The 19,285-nt window shown below is 45.7% G+C and overlaps 1 non-coding gene across 1 annotated transcript; it reads left to right on the top strand.

Moving 5' to 3' along the window:
- The first annotated feature begins 14,754 nt into the window (after positions 1-14,754).
- LOC120646621 lies at positions 14,755-14,861 on the top strand. The gene has a single exon (XR_005664521.1). It is a non-coding gene; the product is annotated as a small nucleolar RNA R71 (small nucleolar RNA).
- Positions 14,862-19,285: the final 4,424 nt, after the last annotated feature.

Genomic DNA, 19,285 nt, shown 5'->3' on the forward strand with positions numbered 1-19,285 from the left:
AAATTTTCACAAAGGTAGCTACTAACCGCATCACCAATATAGCCCAGAGAATTATTAGATCAACACAAACAGCATTCATTCCCGGAAGAAATATAATGGAAGGTGCAGTTATTTTGCATGGAACGATACATGAGCTCCACAACAAAAAAACAAGATGGAATAATCTTTAAAATTGACTTTGAGAAAGCATATGACAAGGTTAGATGGGAGTTTTTGCAGCAAACTTTAAGGATGAAAGGATTTTCTGAGCAATGGTGTGATTGGATAAAACAATTTACACAAGGTGGTAATGTGGGAATAAAAGTTAACGTCCAATCGGGCGCTTACTTCCGGATACGAAAGGGCTTATGGCAAGGTGATCCATTGTCTCCTTTACTATTTAATATAGTGGTAGACATGTTGGGTTTGTTAATTACACGGGCAAAACAAGAGGGCCAGGTCGAGGGGGTAATTTGACGATGGTCTATCAATCTTACAGTATGCGGATGACACAGTTATTTTTTTGAGCCATGATATGGAAAAAGCGAGAAGCATGAAGTATCCACTTTGTGTTTCTGAACAATTATCTGGTTTTAAAATAAATTTTCATAAGAGCGAAATTTTTTACTTTGGACAAGCGAAAGAATCCGAAATAGAGTATTCCCAACTGCTTGGTTGCAGGACAGGTGAATTCCCCTTCCGTTACCTTGGTCTACCCATGCACTTTAGAGAGTTAAGCAACAAAGATTGGGGATTCGTTGAAGAGAGATTTGACAAGAAATTGAGTAGTTGGAAAGGAAAACTCTTGTCAGTAGGAGGGTGACTGGTACTCATCAACTCAGTGCTAACTAGCTTACCGTTGTTTATGATGTCATTCTTTGAATTACCCAAAGGGGTGTTAAAGAAGTTAGACTACTAAAGATCGCGTTCCTTTTGTCAAAATGATCAACATAAAAAGAAATACAGATTAGTGAAGTGGAGTCTGGCGTGTCAACCAAAGCAACAGGGTGGCCTAGGTATTCAAAAAATAGAGTTACAAAATATCTGTTTGCTAAGTAAATGGTTGTTTAAACTGTGTAACGAAGATGGACTTTGGAAATCTTTATTGAAAAATAAGTACCTAAGTAACAAAACCATTGGGGGATGCACTAGTAGGTCATCAGACTCACACTTCTGGAAAGGACTTATGAAGGTAAAAAAAATCAATTTTTAAGTTTGAGATCCTTTAAGTGAACAATGGAACTCAGACTAGGTTTTGGAAAGATGTTTGGCTAGGTAATCAACCGCTAAAATTGAAATTCCCATCGCTTTTTAATATAGTCCGCAGGAAGCAAGACACTGTTGCTGCTGTTCTTAATTCGACACCCCTAAATGTGTCTTTTAGGAGAGCACTAAGGTGTCAGAATTTGAACAGCTGGAAAAGAATTGTTTAGTCAATAGCGGATTTACAACTCAGTGAAGACCCAGACTTTTGGTCACTACACTCATCAGGTCAATTTTCCATCAAGTCTGATGACTGTCAATTCACTACAATGGGGCTACGGTGTCACAAGATATTCGGCGTGCAAAATTACCAACTCAAATTAAGGTATTTATGTGGTATCTTAAAAAGGCGGTAATTTTAACTAAAGACAATTTGGTTAGACACAATTGGCATAGAGATAAGTCGTGTGCTTACTGTCATGTTCCCGAGTCTATACAACATTTGTTTTTTAGTTGTGCTCACGCGAAGTTTTTGTGGCGCGCAGTTCATGTAGTGTTTGGTATATCACAACCATATTCTATGGACGATCTGTTGAATCGATGGTGCAAAGTGGGGGGTATCAAACATAATTTGTTGCTACTAACTGCAGCCTCGGCTATTTGTTGGACCATTTGGATTTCCAAGAATGAGGTTGTTTTTGATAAATGTAAACCAAAATCATACTTGCAGGTACTTTTCAGGGGAATGTTTTGGTTACGCCAATGGGCTCTGTTGCAGCGTCATGAGCATCAATACGCCCTCGTCCTCCCTTGTCAACAGCTTAAGGAGGCGGCACTTGGAGTCTTTGCGTCCTTTGGTTGGTTATCATCGAGTCGGTTAGGTTTCCATTAATCATGAGAGAAAATTTGTTGCAGTTTGTTTACCTCACTTGAACTTATTTGTGAGAGTGGTTGGAACCTTTTACTCGTTTGTAATAAGTGGATTGATTCTACCTTGTGTAGATGAAGCCGGATAGTAACTATCCTTTATCTAAAAAAAAATCTAAACTTCACTTCAATTCAGCAAAAGGATCCTCTTGCTGATGCTCCTACCATTGCTCCAACTATTGCTCCTATGGCTGCTCCAACTGTTGCTCCTGCTGAGAGAAGTATCTCTAAACTAAGCTTCCACAATGATCTTAGAAACTTTGGCAATAATCCATATGCTTCAAGTTTTGATGGCCAAGGGATCTCAAGTGAACGTAATGAACAAAATGAAGCTCAATGTGCTCCAAGTGAAGGTGGAAGTGGGAGAAAGTGTATGCAAAGTCACATTGGAGCTGCTCTCAAGGATTATGTGGAGTTTAAAAAGAGCCAAACAAGCAAAACTTTGGAAGCTCTCAATGAAAAGAAAAAAACGTGCTGAGGAGTTTTGTTTTGAGAAGTGTGCTGATCAAGTGGATTCTATAAATGAATTAACAAATGAGGAGAAGTCATATGCTATGGATCTCTTTGAATCTGATACAAACAGAGAAATATTCATGAAGACCAAAAATCCTGATGTTCGCCTAATTTGGCTAAAGAGGAAAATAAGGTATGTCTCATTTTGGGCTATACTGTATGTTCTTTATACTAGTGGTTTGAAGTAATTGACATGCATGCTAGTGGTTTGAAGCTTTGTGTCATTACTTCTTCACTGGTGCTTTGATAATTATTTAATTAATGTAAATTTTCTTTGTGCTACTTTGTAGAGCACTTGCTGTGAATAGTGCATAGAAGGTAGAAGTTATTTCATGACAGGGGTGGCACAAATGCAGATTGGTGAAGCTTGATTATTGTGAAACGTGACAGTGATCTGAATTTTAATGCAATTCCAGTGAAGTCCTATCGATATATGATTCAGTTATGGAGCTCTAGGTGTGAAAATTATCTTCCATTCAAGCTAAGATTAAGTGCACAGCTAGGCCCTTCTTTTGCTCTATATTCTTACTGTCAGTGTCAGAACTGTTAAGAAAATGAGCTATTGCACAGAAGTACTGGTTTTACCTGTTGTATATATGTTCTGTTGCTACAGCATGAATAATGAGTCCGTGGGTGCAACTATTTCAGAGTTATCACAGCTGTGGTAAATCACGTGTACTTGGCCTATCAGAATGGTCTGCTCAGTACTTGAAAAATATGAGAATCATGGTAACTCAGTACTTAGCTATGCACAAACAGAAGCTGAATCGTAATATACACATAGCTAAAGGTCTTAGTGATCCATTTTATTTTTATTATCTGTTGGATGTGTGAATGGAGATGACCTGTGATGCGATGATGGGTGGATTTGCTTGGAATGGAGTTTGTGGTCGACCCCCCTCCCCCTGTGGAAACCGTTCCAAATAGCAGCAGGGAAATTCTCCCAATCGGGGATAATCTCCCCTGGTGGAAGGGGGAAATAGTGATCCCAGAAAATTCCACGTGAGGGACTACAGTCCCTGGGTTAATTGGCACCTGCTGCCAAACTAGGCCTTAGACAGTAGCAAAATGAATTTTTTAACACATTTTTTATAGAAATTACAGATTAATACTTTGGATTCCTGAATTTTCAAAACTAGCTTACTGTCGTCGGCTCGTCTACCCAGCAGACCAAATTATCGATTTCGTCCAGTGGGTAGATGAAATACTCTAATTTCATCTAACAGATGGATGAAATTAATTTTCATCCAATGGGTAGACGAAAATGCATGAAATTAGAATTTGTTACTGTTTTCATTTGGCCGTGCATGACAAAATTTATATTTCGTGTAATGGGTAGGCGAAAAATAAATTTCATCTGCTGGGCAGATGGAATTTGAAATTTCATCTACCCACTGGACGAAATTTGGCTTGTTTTTTTTTTCAAATTTGACCTTTGCTATGGTGTTTTGTACATGTGGACCCCATGATTTTTTGTTTTCCATTTGGAACTTGAGTAAGTTGATGTTATTTTTGCTAAAAAGTGCAAATGCAATTTTTTTTGTAGTGTTGGAAACTTCTGTTGTCACTACGGTGTCATGGAGTATTTGCATTGGTCTGAAAAACGTTAGGTGACGAATGACAGAAGCACCCAGTTGTCACTTAATTAGAAAAGGAGGAATGGACTGAATCGAACATGACTTAGGGAATTTAAATTACAGAACTATTGCAGTGGCATGTAATGGCAGAGGTGCCATAACTAAACCTAACATGCCTTAGGAAATTTAAACAACATAATTTTTGCAGTGGCATGTAATGGCAGAGGTGCCATAACTAAACCTAGCATGCCTTAGGGAATTTAAATCACGGCAAACAATCTAACTTTACAAGAAGCGACAATGGACTTAGTACTCATCCTACATAGCGAACTGAATTGAAACTTCTCCACAGTATCCTCCTATGCTTGTCGGCGGTGGCGGGGGAGGAGGAGAAGGTGGAGGACCCTTGTTCTTGTGATATGGGCACTTGCAATAGGGATCAGTGTAGAGTACCTCCTGTGAATCGGTATCATCGCTGTTGATATTATCTTCCACGTCACCGGCGCTCACTTTGCTTTCTAGATCGAAGATACGATTCTACAGGTAGTAGATTTACTCCGCACGCAGATGAGCAGGAGGAGGATCGACCCATCTAGCGAACTTGTAGCCTTCTGGAGCCTCGAAAGACTGAAACAAATAATCCTGTGGTAATTTTAAAAAACATGAGAAAAGTTTTGTGCAAACAAAGAGTGATAGAAAGTACCCATGCTCGCTGACATCTGAAGAAGCGACGACCTCCATCCGTCCCATCAGTCATCATCTGCACTACATAGTCCTCACCATGTGAAAATTTTGGCCACTCTTCTCTACAATTATCTTATCCCCTCAGTGGGCTGTCTTTGCTGAACTCAGATTTGTACTCAACTGGAAACTCATACACAACTTCACCAAAGAACTCAGGACCAACAAGTCCGTCCCACACTATAGGAGGACACTTCCTTCCCCCCTTTCCGCTCCCGCAGCTGAAAACCTTTGCACTAGAAGACCCTCCAAACATGTCTACTTCAGTTGAGTTGTAGTTTTGAAGTTGCATCTCAAGCATTGCGTGTATATATAGGCAGAGGCATGTTTATTATCTGGTGAGAGGAGGCGTAAATGAACCAGAAAAGCCTACACCCATAGGACTGCAAAGCCTAGTCGGACAGACACTGCAAAGACTAGTTCCTATGATTGAAAACTCTAATTCTGAAAAGCCTAATTAGATTCCATAGCCTTTTCAGTGTTGTGTCATTTCATTGATTTTCAGAGACATGTTCCGCAGATGATAAGACATAGCACAGGCATGTGTTGTCATATCTGTCTGGAAATTGTGCCTATAGTTGTTCTGCAAAGGTGGAAGTACACTGAGAATGGTACGAACCATAAATTCTCGGCTTGCAATACAATTTTACAAACAATGGCACAATTAAAAAGCAGAGGCCTAAGGCATTTGTACTGTTACAGTAAATAATGCTGAGACCTTTGCTGTGAACTAGGTACTTTTACAATGAAATGCAGTGGCATATGCAACACGATAACCTCATGTTGTGTCTAAACTTGACATGCCTTAGGAAATGTAAATTGCCGGGATTACATGGTGGTGCTTTACTGAATGCACCGGAGATATTTCCCCTTCCTAATAACTTTAGGCCCTGCTTCCTTAGCATGTCGGGCCCTCTCTCGCTTCCTCTCCCTGTCAGCTTCACATTCCTCCGCCACTTGACGTTCCACTTCTGCAATCCTCTTCCGAATCTCTTCCTGGTCTTTCTTGTGTTTCTCCTCCATCATGGGCTTGCTCATCTTAGTGACATGAGTCCGTGTCAGCTTATCTAATTCCTTCCACAGTGCATTGAACTTGGCCTCCTGGTTTTGGCAGCACAATAGTTTGAACATATCCTTTAGTTTTTTGCTTCTAAATTTCGTACAGAAATTGGCAGCCATATGGCGCATGCACCACCTACATTGAAGGTCGGGCCAAGGTGCCGGCTCGTCTGCATTCTCTTGCATTAACTTAATTGCTGACAATAAGCCTGCATGATGATCATGAATGAGACAAACGTTTGGCCGATCCTGCACAACACCGATCTTAAGATGCCTATGAAACCATAGCCAGCTTTCCTTGTTCTCACCCTCAACAAAGGCGAAAGCCAAAGGGAGTATCTGCTGGTTCGCATCAACTCCAATAGCAGTTAGTATCTGACCTTTATACTTCCTTGTCAAAAAGGTCCCATCCACACAAAGCTATGGTCGACAATGCTTGAATGACTCAATGCAAGGGTCCAAAGATAGGAAAGCACGTGTAAACACATTTGCCTGTTCATTGTAGACTGATTCCTTGAATGCAGTGTACGTGCTAGGGTTCCTTTCCTTCAAGATATCAAGCACACGGGGGAGGTTACAATATGAGAACTCATATGAGCCCCAATGCTTCTCAAGTGCAATTTGTTTGGCCCGCCAAGCTTTCTGGTATTTAATGTCATATTTGAATTGTCGACAAACTGATCGCTTGATGAATGAGCACTCCATGTCTCTCTTTTCGATTATCTCACTATATAGTTCATTTGCAATTAGAGATGCTGTCAAGTTATGATGCCTCTTACCTAAGTTCTCCAACGTGCAGCTGTGATTCTGCACGATAGAGGCAACCCAGTGGATCTCATTCTTCGGCACATGGGCGTGTATGTAGAACATGCATCCCATGGCCATGCATGTCACACTGTATTTTGATGGGCTTGAAACCTTAACATAGACTTCTCTTAATGACATCACCGCCCTTCATGAAACCGTGTCCTACAATTCTTGCTTACTAGGAAATAATTGACTCGGCTGAATCATGCTGCAACCATATTGGTACGAAGACTTGCGCATGTCCATAGCTTCCATACTTGATTGATCAGGCCTATTCCAATCCTCTAGAATCGGAGCCTGACTGTCCATGTTATCATCATCTTCTTCATCGTCGTCCATATCGTCCTCCATAATCAGGTTTTCCTCGTCTTCAATGGCGTTGCGGTCAACGGCTGCTAGATCATCAACAATCCCTTCAACTGTTTCTCCAGCATCAGCCACACCGTCAACATCAATTTCCTCCCTTTGTTTCTGTTGGCGTTTCTTATGCCCCAAAAGAATATTAATTCCGCAAGCGCACAGAATCACCGCTGTAGCACTTCACCATGGAGTATTCTAGGGTATTGTATTTTTCCTCAGGGAAGCACTATGGTAAAGAGTATCGTAAATCCAGTGATAACCGTACTAGCTTAATCAACCGACTAACTAGAAGGGGGTAAGCCAGATACAAGGATAAGATAAATGGCCAGTCTATGACCGAGTGACACACGGAGGCTCAACTCCTTAGAGAGGTAGTAGCTGGGAGGACAACAAGCGAGATAAGACACCTGATACACTTCTGAACTATCGAGCTAGCCTCTCTAGATCAGACTAACTATCTAACTAATCTTCGGGAAGGAAGAGCTTACTTCGGCGGCCTCAGGGAAGGACTCAGAATGGGATGAGAAGGGAGTCCAACAGCAGTCGGCACTACTGCTATGAAAGCACCCAAACGTGGTGGACTACTAGGGACGGACAGGGCTGTCATCATCTGCCGCGTACCACAACGGTACTGTGGGGTGGAACACACTTTCTAGCTAACACTAAGCTCAGACACCACGTCTGCACTCAGTGTTAGGATTTCTCTCGAGGCCTTCGAGAGAAATCCCCGTCAACTTAGAGCACTAACTTGAGATACTCTAGTCCGGGCGAGAAAACCCATAAGATAAATTCCTGAATACCAGAGAGATAACTTAGTCTAAACTAAAGGATACAACTTCCGTGCTCGAGCTTCAAAAGTAAAGAGAGAAGATAAATTCCCGAACACTCAGACTCGAGAAGATAAATTCCCGAACACTCAGACTCGAGAAGATAAATTCCCGAACACTCAGACTCGAGAAAATAAAAGAAAGCGGAAAGTAAAGCTGACTTAGAAAGTAGAGAAGATAACTTATATTGATAACTTCAAAAGAAAGATACAAGAGCTATACCAGACTTCCGAGGACTCCGGAGTCCCGAGCAAGCTCGACTCGACTCTAACTCCCGAACTACTAATCCTACTCTAGAAAGTAAAGAGAGAATGAGCTCCTTTGGTGTGTGTTACAAGTGATGGATGGGGGTTCTATTTATAGCCTTCCAGGGTCGGTAAATCGGTTGGCGTCAGGTGTAAGCAAGTGAAGTCAGCGAGCTTAACTTCCACACGAAGCCGGGAGCTGAGAAGCTGCAAGGTGGGGTCGGCCGGCCTCCCCTAGGCCGGCCGGCCTGGGGTTGTGCCATCTGGCCACCGACCTTCGGACAGCGGCTCTGATTCACTCCTAGAGGCGGTTGATAGTTGCTTGATCTCAACGCATGCAATGGCTAGGCCGGCCGGCCTGGGAGAGGCCGGCCGGCCTCCCTCTGGCTTGCCTCGGCCCTCCGTTGCGCTGACGTTGCATTTGTACGCTTGTGATCTTCCTTGGGTGGTGGATTGATGACATGGACGCGAACATGCACTGAATTGTGGGTCCTTTGATCCTTGTGCAAGCCTTTCGGTGCACTCGATCAAACCGACGTTCAATCCACGACTCAGAGGCTTTGTACATGAATTACATTGCCCCTGGATCAAAGACATGGCCGTGTTCTCAGAGGTGCCAGGCCGGCCGGCCTCTCCTAGGCCGGTCGGCCTGGGTTTTCACCCAATTTCTCCTAATTTTCGTACATGTTCACCTGAAATCACAACTCATCCAAAACTTGTGGAACTTATTAGAAATAAGCAAAATATGAATGGAACATAGTGTAAAGATCAATTTATTCCCGAGTGGTTGACAGTCAGAACGTGAAATTATGTTCGTCAACACCCCCCAAGTTTAAACTTTTGCTCGTCCTCGAGCAAAGCTCAAACTGAGGCTCGGTGGATCAGGAGTTGCATCGATGTTCACACGCTGCAGGTACCTTGTGCACAGCATATTACTCTACCCATATGTACTGTGAGTAAATCGGCTCATATCTAAGGTCCTAGAAGATGGGGCACTCATCTGCCATCCCTTTGTCTTGGGCGGTTGAAGGACTGAACAACCTTCACCAGAATATTTCTTGCTGCCTGTTTAGGTTCCTAACACAAAATTTTGCAAGTTTTTTCAAAAGAGGTTCAGGTTTCCCAAGGGTACTCTCAAGTCACTCAAGGTGTATGCCTCACTTATGGTCGGAGTTTTGACCATCTTCTTCCTACTCCTAAGGTTGATATGTGGAGTTGTAGGTAGGAAGAGCTTTGCATACCTTGGTTACTTGTGTTGCCGAGCCGAATAGTGATCCGCAGCGGGACGGTACTTAGCCAAATTTCCATCTCATGGAAGAATATGTGTGGTGGATGGATGAAATGAACTCACACTTTTGGATGGAATTTGGTCTTTTATTTGAACTCCATGTTTTGCATCTCTTTTGGAATGGAGGATGGGACTTTCTCCTCTCATTCATTTTTGTTAGAGAAGATAGTCCATCCCTCCTTCCTTGCTGTTATATCACTTGAATTCTTGGAGTTTGTAATGGCAAGACCTTTGTGGGATGAATGTCTTGTTTGCGGGGAAATATCTAGTGGTGGATGCCAATACCTGGAGTAGGTGAATGACACACCAGATGTATATGGGCTAGCAAACAGTGGGCGATAGGCATATGGCTAGTACCATTCCTTGAGCGGACACACTGTTCGACAAAGCTCAAAGTAACACAAGATAGCTTATAGCGGTTTAAACAAAACTTGTATGGCTCTGGATAGGTCATTTTAAACCCAAGGGAAACCTTTACCATGAACAAAATTTTTTAAAAGTATTCCAAGAGGTTCCCTACTAGAGCAAGCAGTTTAATTCCGGTTTGGGCTATCTCAAATCCCGTAACAACTTAGACTTCGGAATTTTTAACTCATGCTCCCATACATCTAGATTTTAGTGGAACTACTTATGTGCCGATTAGCTCAGGTACTAGGAGAGTAAAAAGCTGTAAATGAGGCACATACGAGGCATGAACAGAGCAACTATTCATCATTTCCAAAGCAAGAGCTTACATGGATTTCCACTCATAAATTTATTCTAGCATGAGAGATGTTGTTGTTATTATTATTATTTTAGATGCGTAATAAGGCATGGCTTCTGAAAAATGGTCGGAACGTGGTGACTTACCTGACGATACGACCCCCCCAAGCTTCGAAGAAGCTCAGTCCTCCTCTTCCTACTCCTCATCCTCATCGTCATTACCTCCTTGCTGGTACTGCTGGGGCTGGTGGTATGGCTGAGACTGTTGATGATCCAGCCCCAGGTGGATGAAGATGTTGGAGATATCGTACTGCATTGCCGAGGTCATCCCCCAGTTCTGTTGAGTCAACTGGGTGTTGTGTGCTATGGTGTCCCGCATCTGCTGCTGATGTGTGCCAAAGGTGGTGATTCGGTTCGAGAGGTCGGAGATGCTCCGCATGACCGGGTCCTCATAGTTGAAGCGTGCTGATGCCGAAGGACCCACCTATGGACCATAAGACAACTGCATACCTGGGGGGTAGTAGGGTCCCTGATCTTCGGCGTACCCACTACTGCCAGCCTGGAATGAGCTCGGGTTGCCATAGGCATAGTAGTCGTATGCCTCATCGAAGTTCATGTTCTGAGTTGATGGTCCGGGCTGCGTAGTAGTGGGGGCGGGGGGTGTTTGATGTGATGGTCCTGCTCCGGCTTGTTGGTTCAGCCGGGTTCTGCTTCGCGTCTGTGGACCTGCAACACTCCGCCGCGCGGGCTCCTTCTTCTCCATCTGCAAGGTTGGGCTTTTCACCGAGTAGAGAGAGAGAGTCTCGGGCATGGAAGCTCGATCTCCTTATCGTACCCGGCGTAACACATAAAGATAGAGCTTCCGGGCCCTTCGCGCATCATGTGCCCTTGCACGAAGTGCTCGAGACCGACCTCGTACCTAAATGCCTTGGACTCTGGCATGAAAGTGACCATGGCATTGTCCATCACACCGACGTACCTCGCTATGCGAGTGACCAGAGAGGTCATATCGATGGGGCTTTTGCCGAAGATCATTTTCTGCCAGTGAGCGAGCATGGTTCTAACTGGAGAGCAGCGGATCTGCTTTGCCATGGCGTACAAGTACTGCAACTCGAGTAAGCTGCAGAGGCGAAGGTCTGCACGAGGGTGCACGTCCATGGTGTAACACCCGGTTTATAAAAGGACATAAACCGAGCAATCATATACGTGCCAGGATCAAGTCACACGTATATACAACAGAATGAACAATATATCACAGCATATATCACGTAAAAAGATATAATAAAGCGAATACGAATGTTATTTATTACATTAATGACAAAAATGTCTGATACAGCGGAAGCATAAAATACATATACGAGAAACTCTCGGAAGCAGGACGCCACAGGGACGTCGACTGGGAGACGAACGCCTAGAAGTCCTCGTACTCCTGGTAGCTCTGAGTGAACTCCCTCGCGTCGGCAGGAACTGAGCAGCAGTAGAGTATCCCCAAGAGAAAAAAGAGTAGAGTAGGTAAGAGTGAGTACACAACTTGTACTCAACAAGTATAACACAAACTATGAGGCTCTAAGGTTGGCTGACTCGACTGCATTAGCTTTTAATCTTGGCAAAATTTTATTAAAGCTAATTACTACAAGTGGATGAATTACCATAAACCATGTTGCATAGTAATTAATCAAAATTAATTATGATACTACTGAGAACTAAATCGAAACCACCAACCACCCGGGGAAACCCTCCTAACCAAAGGAAGGTAACCCCACTAATCAAAAGGAGGATCTGGGCCACTCATGACCATGAGCACGGCTAGTATACCAGTTTTACACTCTGCAGAGGTTGCACATCTTTACCCACAAGTCGTGAGCTACGCTAGTTGTTCATCACACTTCCGTAGGTGAGATGACCACCAAACTCACTACGAGGCCGTTACAAAGGACCACGTTGGTAAGGGGTAACCGCTAAGGATTCAGGCTCCGCAACGATGGGGCCCACCTCGAGGGGGTACAAGATAACGGAGAAGCTCCGTAGTGGATTACGGCCGGGTGACCGAGAGAGACGGTGGCTGTGCACGAGACTCGGTGTCTTAGGGGCACTTGCCTTTGCATGCCGGCATCGCCTTGGTGGCGTAGTGCAAGACGGTGATCGGAAAAGCCTCGGTGTCCCGTGGACGTAGGCGTTTGTGCCGAACCACGTTACATGACCGTGTCTACTCGGGAGTTTGCATCGCTCTTGCACTTACCTCTTTACTTACCACATTACGTTTCCGCATTTACTCTATCTTGCGTACCTTTACTTTCCTAGTTAGTTTGATTAGGATTGGCTAGGTTGCAAGTCTTTTAGGGGTAAGTAGTGAGCAGCATAGATAAACCTTAGTCATAACTAGCATGTATAGGATGTGTTAGGTTTATCTTATGCAAGTAGTTTGAGCCCTAGGTTAAAAAGCGATTAGCGACCCTATTCACCCCCTCCCCCTCTAGGGTCGGACACCCCGGTGATCCTTTCAACGTGCTTTGGTTGAAATCAAATATGCTATGCAGAAAGGGAATCAAAACTTATGCCAGAAAGGAAACTATCCTATATGCAATGCAATGGATGGATACGTACCATGAACCTCATGGCGCGGGCTCGGGTTTTGAGTCCGGAGCTGGACTCTCTATACCTTCGTCTCTTTTGTCGTCGCTGGGTGGAGTTCCAGATGATGACCCTTTCTTTCGCCACACCTTCTTCGGTGCGGGTTCTGATTCGACCTCTTTCTTTTATGATCCCAGAAATTTCTTATGTTGGATCCTTCGTCTCGCATTTCTGTAGTTGTGAAGCTTGATTTGCTTCGCCTCCTCTTGAATCCGTAGACTTTCTACGTACTCAATGAAGGCTTCAATAGGTGGGATGGATGGCTTCTTCGGCTATTTCTCGGATTTCTTTTTCCGATTGATTGCCTTGACTTGAGAGCATTGTTCGACCTTCGGTTTGAAGGCGAATGTCTCCTTCTGACCATTAATGTTGAGCTGAATTTCTCCGGCTCCCACATCAATACTTGCGTTTGCGTGCTCAAGAATGGCCTCCCAAGAATGAGAGGTGTCTTGGTGTCAACTTCCATGTCGAGGACGACGAAGTCTACGGGAATAAGGAAATTTTAGATTTTCACCGGAATATTCTCCGCTATTCTTGCGGGGTAGCGAACCGTTTGATTCGCTAGCTGCAAACACATGGCAGTAGGGGCAAGCGTATGATGATTAAGGCGATCATAGACTACCTTAGGCATGACGCTGACACTTGCTCCCAAGTCGCATAGAGTGTTTGAGAAATGTTGAGTCCCGATTAAGCATGTGATGGTTGGGCAGCCTGGGTCCTTCTTCTTCACTAGGAGAGGATTGAGTATAGTAGCGCAACACTCTTCTATTAACTGCACGACCTCGGTGGTGGGCAGTGCTCTCTTATTTCCAAGAATATCCTTGATATACTTGGCATACATAGGCACCTGCATAGCATCAAGAAGCGGTATATTGACATATAGCTTCTTTATTACCTCGATGAACTTGCCGAATTGTTCGTCGGCCACCGACTTCCTTATCCTCTCCGGAAACGGTAAGGCAGTTGTATCGTGGTGATCCCGTGAAATTCTAGGGGGTTCCACGAGGTCTTCCTGGTCTGCAATTGTGTTGGAGTCGACAGCCTCCTCCTGCTCTTCTTCTTCAGCTTCGGTATGGCTGGCGGATGGGGCTTTCCGCCGGGCTCCTGCATCCTGCGGGAAAGGTGGCTCCTGCGTGGACTTACCACCACGCGTAGTCACCGCATTAACATTTTCTTTTGGGGGAACTTCCGGTTGCCCGGGCAGTTTCCCTGCGTTAGCGTTAGGACAGGATGAGGCTAGCTGGGCTACCTGAGTTTCTATCATTTTGTTAAAGCTCAACTAATTTTTAATAACAGAGCTAAAGCCCTCTAGTTGTGAGGCCAAGGATTCCAAGATCTTGTCATTAGCAAGAAACTTCTTACTAATATTGTCATTTATTTGCTTTTGGCCATAAACTAGGTCTTTTAATGAAGGCTGAAAATTGTTATTAAAATTCATGCATTGCTGATTTCCGAAGGGGAGATTGGGCTTTGAGTTCCAACCTTGCTGAGGACGGAATCCCGAGTTGGGATTATTGTTGTTGATGCCAATGAAGTTCGCGTCCTCTTGAGTTAAGGGGCATGACGTGCCCGAGTGCCCAGTCTCGCCACATGTTTCACATGTCATCAGAGACTCCGAAACCTGATTTACCTCCTTGTGCGGAGATTCCAGTTTCTTCATGAGAAGGTCCATTTTGGCAACCAGCATATCGACACTGTCGATTTCATGCATGCCTCTTGGACGGGCTGGCTGCTTGTCACCTCTCCAACTCTGGTTGGAGGCTATCTTGTCTATCAGCATCTTCGCTCTTGCAACATCAAGAGAGAGAAAGGAACCACCCGCTGCTGCATCTACGTGGTCCTTGGCTTGTTGATTCAGGCCATGGAAGAAGTTCTGAATGATCAGCCATTCCTCCATGCCGTGGTGTGGGCATGCTTGTATGTACTCCTGCAGACGTTCCCAGGCCTCTGGGATGGTCTCATCTGGTAGTTGCTAGATACCCGAGATTCTATTCCGGAGGGCATTGGTCTTGCCCACCGAGAAGTACTTGGCCAGGAATGCATTTGAACAAGCTTCCCATGTGTGGAAAACCTCTTTGTTGGAGTTAAACCACGTCTTGGCCTTCCCGAGCAGTGAGAACGGGAATAGCCAAAGGCGGACGACATCCATCATAGTACCCTTGGGGTTGATGGTGTTACTCACCTCCAGGAAATTCTGGAGGTGGGCATTGGCATCCTCGAATGCCTTTCCACAGAACGGACTTGCTTGAACCATGTTCACCAGTCCAGTTTTTAGCTCAAAGCCGTCATTGCCGGCTTGGTCTTGGTGCAATCCAGTAGGAATGTGGCTACTGGATGGGGCCGAGAACTGACGAAGAGTCTTCTGGGCCATGGGTGAGGAGGCTGAAGTGGATGGCAAACTGATAGGCCAAGTAAGTCTTTTCTGAGGTGGGACGATGCGACGTCTCACGTTTCTCCCGATTCTTTCTTGATTCGGATTGAAGTTACTTGGTAGGTCAAAACCGGGCATGCACTGCTCTGCAACAATCTAAAAGATAGAGAGAGCAATGGTAAGCCCGCTAGGATTAGCGGTGACCAACTAGTAAGGTCTATCAAACAATTTATGATATCTTTAGCCAATTGCTTCCCCGGCAACAGCGCCAGAAATGCTTGTTGGCGTTTCTTATGCCCCAAAAGAATATTAATTCCGCAAGCACACAGAATCACCACTGTAGCACTTCACCATGGAGTATTCCAGGGTATCGTATTTTTCCTCAAGGAAGCACTATGGTAAAGAGTATCGTAAATCGAGTGATAACCGTACTAGCTTAATCAACCGACTAACTAGATGGGGGTAAGCCAGATACAAGGATAAGATAAATGGCTAGTCTATGACCGAGTGACACACAGAGGTTCAACTCCTTAGAGAGGTAGTAGCTGGGAGGACAACGAGCGAGATAAGACACCTGATACACTTCTGAACTATCGAGCTAGCCTCTCTAGATCAGACTAACTATCTAACTAATCTTCGGGAAGGAAGAGCTTACTTCCACGGCCTCAGGGAAGGACTCAGAATGGGTTGAGAAGGGAGTCCAATGGCAGTCGGCACTACTGCTATGAAGCACCCGAACGTGGTGGACTACGAGGGACGGACGGGGCTGTCACCACCTGCCACCTACCACAATGGTACCGTGGGGTGGAACACACTTTCTAGCTAACACTAAGCTCAGACACCACGTCTGCACTCGGTGTTAGGATTTCTCTCGAGGCCTTCGAGAGAAATCCCCGTCAACCTAGAGCACTAACTTGAGATACTCTAGTCCGGGCGAGAAAACCCGTAAGATAAATTCCCGAATACCAGAGAGATAACTTAGTCTAAACTAAAGGATACAACTTCCGTGCTCGAGCTGAACACTCAGACTCGAGAATATAAAAGAAAGTGGAAAGTAAAGCTGACTCAGAAAGTAGAGAAGATAACTTATATTGATAACTTTGAAAGAAAGATACAAGAGCTATACCAGACTTCCAAGGATTCCGGAATCCCGAGCAAGCTCGACTCGACTCTAACTCCTAAACTACTAATCCTACTCTAGAAAGTAAAGAGAGAATGAGCTCCTTTGGTGTGTGTTACAAGTGATGGATAGGGGTTCTATTTATAGCCTTCCAGGGTCGGTAAATCGGTTGGCGTCAGGTGTAAGCAGCTGAAGTCGGCGAGCTTAACTTCCACGCGAAGCCGGGAACTGGAAAGCTGCAAGGTGGGGCAGGGTTGTGCCATCTGGCCACCGACCTTCGGACAGCGGCTTTGATTCACTCCTGGAGGCGGTTGACAGTTGCTTGATCTCAACACATGCAGTGGCTAGGCCGGTGTAACACCGTAATTTAAATTTCAGTATTTAATAATAAATTTAATTGGCTTTATTTAATTTCCTAAGGTTTATATGCTTAGCCTTGCATTTAAATAAATTTTCTTTACAAGTAATTAAAATTTATTTTAAGGTAACATGTTTGTGCATTCATGCTGGTGCATAAGTTGTATTTGATTGAGTGCATAGGGTTTGAATTCAACTTTGATTTGAATTCAAAATTAGTTTATGTGTGTTTGGAAATGGAAAAGAAGAAAGAAAACAAGAAACCTAATCCAGCCCAGGCAGCCCAGCCGGCCTGCTCCCTGAACCCGCATCGCCCCCTCCTCCTTTCTGTTTGGCCGGCCCAGCAAACCCGCGTCCCCGGCCCAGTTCACCCTCCTCTGCTCGGCCCGCTCCAGCGACACCGCGCCCAGCATCAGCGCGCTTGCCTGCGACGCCCTCGCACTCGCTGCCAGCTCTAGCCCACCTGTTGGCGCTCCACTCTCCCCATTCCTGCTTCTCCCCCGTGACCGAGCTCGTCTGCTTGCTGGCCCGTTCCGCGCCGCGCATTCCAGCTGTCCGTGGGTCAACCCCGAGGCTGTGGCCCGCTCGCCAGCCGCGCAGTCCTTCTAGAAGCTTCACCAGAGCAGGATCACGCCGAGCCGGATCATGCTGGTTCTGTTGCGCGATCCGCTTTCCCCGTTGAGCTCGCTGCGCCGAGGATCACGGCCGTGATCCCTGGTGATCCCCTGCCGCGCGCCCCTGCCAAAATCATCGGGGCCCCCTTCTTTAAACTACACCCCGCATCCCCTGCGCCCTACCTTGCACAACCCCATGCCCCGGAGCCCAAGTTCCACGCACTGCGCCGAGCTCCTCCGCGCCGAAGCTCTGTGCTGCCGCAGGTAACTCGGCCCGCCATCACAATTCCTCACCTCCGGTGATCACCGGACCGTCTTGACCCCCTCTGCACCTCCGCATGACCGCCGTGAACCTTCCCAGGTGGATTAGCAGCCCGGGAACCCCCTGCATCGACCTATCCACGCGAGCCCGGTTCTGCACCGCCGCCGGAGCTCAACGCCGACCACCCTGCGCTGCACCTCCGGCAAATCCCAACCCCGGTGAGCACCCCCATGATGCCCACCTTCTTTTACGCTAGTTAGCCTAGCGCGTAGGTCCTCCTTGAGCGAGATCACCGCTGCCGGTGCGGCGTGGCTCAGCCTACCGCCGTGGATCCACCGCCCGCTCGCTGAAGTGCGGTAGCTGAGTACCTGAGTAGTTTTGCCTGGCCGTACTGAAGCTTTTAGTCCCAAAACCCAACCTGGATCGGGGCCGGGACCGCGTTATCGCGGCACGGCGGCGACCCGGGGCCGCCTCTCATCACGGCGAGCCACAACCAAGACCCGAACAGCCACCCAGTGCACTCCAGTGGGTTACACGTGTCGAGCACTTTCTTTTGCACCAAACCGCAGGCCAAAAGACCCTCTGTAGCGCCTAGACCGCCCACTCCGGCGAGCTCGCCGCCGCGGGAGCTTCTGCTCCGGCGAGCAGCGCCACCTTCCCCCGCGTTCTTGTGATCTCAAGCATCGGATCAAGATCCTATGGTGCACAGCAGCCCGCACCGAAGTCAATCGGGGAAGAAAACGGTCAGCGCCCGTGTTTTTTGCTAAAGAGCCCCTGAAGTTTCTGGAAATCAACCCGCAGCCTTTTCCAGTTCAAAAGTAATTCCATATAAGCCCTGTTTTTAGCGTTTTCCAGAAATAGAAGCCGCCGTCCACCCCTAGCAGTTTTACGTGCCGACCCCTAGATCTATGGTTTAATTACATATAGGTGCCTGGTTTTTGCGCAGAAACCCCTGTAAACTCTGTTTTTCTTGTAGTTTAGCCCGTAGATCTTGTTTTAAGCCTAGTTTTCGCGTTCTAGCTCCGTTTTAGGTGTTTTTTATGTCCACGCGATCGTTGTAATGCATAGAATAGTTATAGCTCTATTTTGTTTATTGTTTTTATGTAATGTTGTACTATTTCTTTATTTTTGTCTTGTTTTCATGTATGTGTATGTGTTGGACTTTGTTTTGGCGTTGCGATCGTGAGTAGACGTTGAGCAGTCAGAGGAGTACTAGGAGCCACCTTCCGCGGGACACTTCGAGCAGCAGGAGCAGTTTGAGGAAGGCAAGTATAACGTGAACATTCCTATTACTTTTAAATACAATTTCATAATGCATTGTAATATTGTATGCCTATAAGGATTTTCCTAGCCACCTTTATCCTTTATATATATTTACCTTGGGTTGCATTTTGAGTAGTTGTGCTAGGTTGCTGCGCTCTCACACATAATTATCCTTTTTAATTAATTTGTTAATGATCTTATGCAACTTAATTCTGGAGCCGACCCTCTGTGCTGTGTACTTGACTGGTTTGTGCGTCCTTAAAATTATGTTTTGTTAGAAACTTGGTTTAGGGGGCCAGCAAGATGCTTAGTGCTTGGTTGGCCACTCTCCATAAGGACCGGTTCATAGAGCGACAACCTGGGATAACCGCGCAACCACAAGACTGGAATGGGACGGTCTTGGCTTACTAATTAGGTCATTTTGGTTCGGGAGTAACTT

This window comes from Panicum virgatum, chromosome 8K (genome assembly GCF_016808335.1).
Source record: "Panicum virgatum strain AP13 chromosome 8K, P.virgatum_v5, whole genome shotgun sequence".
NCBI lineage: Eukaryota > Viridiplantae > Streptophyta > Magnoliopsida > Poales > Poaceae > Panicum > Panicum virgatum.